Source organism: Galeopterus variegatus, unplaced genomic scaffold, assembly GCF_000696425.1.
Source record: "Galeopterus variegatus unplaced genomic scaffold, G_variegatus-3.0.2 Scaffold51004, whole genome shotgun sequence".
NCBI lineage: Eukaryota > Metazoa > Chordata > Mammalia > Dermoptera > Cynocephalidae > Galeopterus > Galeopterus variegatus.
In genome coordinates, this window is record NW_007777115.1 from 1,769 (window position 1) to 3,409 (window position 1,641).

General features: G+C 42.8%; 1 pseudogene; it reads right to left on the reverse strand.

The window, feature by feature from the left end:
- Positions 1-564: 564 nt before the first annotated feature.
- On the reverse strand, positions 565-1,406 carry LOC103584348 (annotated as a pseudogene).
- Positions 1,407-1,641: the final 235 nt, after the last annotated feature.

A 1,641-nucleotide genomic window follows, 5' to 3' on the forward strand; every position in this document is an offset into this window, starting at 1 on the left:
TTAGTTTTCTATCAGAATGCAGTTATGCCTTTATCACATTAGCCCTTCAACTTCTCCAAGCTTCTCCAGTCTGTTCAACTTTTTAAAAAATGTGACACAGTTTGATGTCCTTATCTCCCCTGGTTAGTCTCCTCTGAGTATTTTTTTGTTTTCCTGTCAACATTGTTGTTGTTAAATGTGACATTACAAAACAGCCACAGAACAGGTAGCTCTCAAGGCACACAACCTCATGGCGGCAGCACTGGGGCCAGTCTGTGACTCCTGTCCCAGTGCACTCCCCACTGAGCAGTCTTTCGTTATGATCAGCACTTTTTAGGAACCATGAAAAACATCTTCACTTAATATCCAACTCATGGCTTGTGTGAGGGGCTTAAATGACAAGTACCTCATAAGGTGATTGGCCAAATATGTCAATGAGTGTCAGTACCAATACTGTGACAAAATGCTTTGGCATGATGCTCTATGAATCACTTCAGGGTTTAAAAGGCGCTTCTGTATAATTAACTAAACACCTCCACTTTAGAGATGAAGAAGGAAAAAAAGCAGTTAAGTGAGTGACCCGGATAGCACAAGGAACTTGAACACATCTCTTGCGAATCTCATTTCACGACGTGCATCATTCCTCTGCTTGCCACTGCATCAGGACACAAAGCTACAGGACACAGGGCAAAAGCGTGTCCACCGTTCTGGAGTGTTCACTTTGTTTACCTTCATTTGACACAGGGTTAAAGGAAGAGATAATGGACACAGGGTATCAAGGGGAAAAAAAGAATGGAAACAACTGAAGGATGAAGGAGAAAAAAAGACATTGAGAATGGTGATGAAGCCATGAGTTTTCCAGTTTCTTCTTTCCCCACTGTCACGTGCACCTTGGCAACGCCACAATGAAAACTGCTGGTCTGTAGTCCTACAGGATTCAGGGAACAAACAGCAAAATACCTACCTTCTTTCCCACTTGCCTTTCCCCTCTCTACTAGCCTTAAGCGTTCTTGGTAGATCTGGGCTCCGGTCATGAGCTGGTATTCCGGAGGCTCTGCGCTGGCGTTCCTTTGGACCAGTCTCAAGTTGTGCTCGTCCATGAGTCTAATGACATCTGCTCGGTGCATGTTTCCCAAATCATTGCCCTTCTCATCAAGTACATGAATAATTCGCTCACGAATTTTTCTTCCGATGTTACTAAAATCTGTTTCATTCTCTTTTTTCTTCCTTCTTTCATCCTGGGGATCATCAGCAGTACTAAAAGCTTTTGCATGAATTAGGTAGGACAGTCTTGGGTCAGAAGCAATAAGGGATAACTGTGCTGGTGCTGTCTTTTGCACCATGTGTTTACCAAAGCATCTTCCTACACAATTACTTTTAGTCTTTATGGTCTGTAGTGTTAAACTCTTTAGAAAAAGAGCAGCCATCCTAAGAAAAAAGAGAGAAAAGGTCATTAAGATTCAATCATACTCCCATGGTCTGATATTGTGGTGCATGGAAGGGCATGTGTGAGGCTGTGGAGACTATGTCATCTGTGAATGTTATGGAAATGCTATTCTTGACTACCAGATCCATGCATAGGAAATTTACAACAATTAGGTGGACTGTGGGTGCCCCTGGCCAGACTAATTGGTATTGTCCCCAGCACACATGATTATTAGA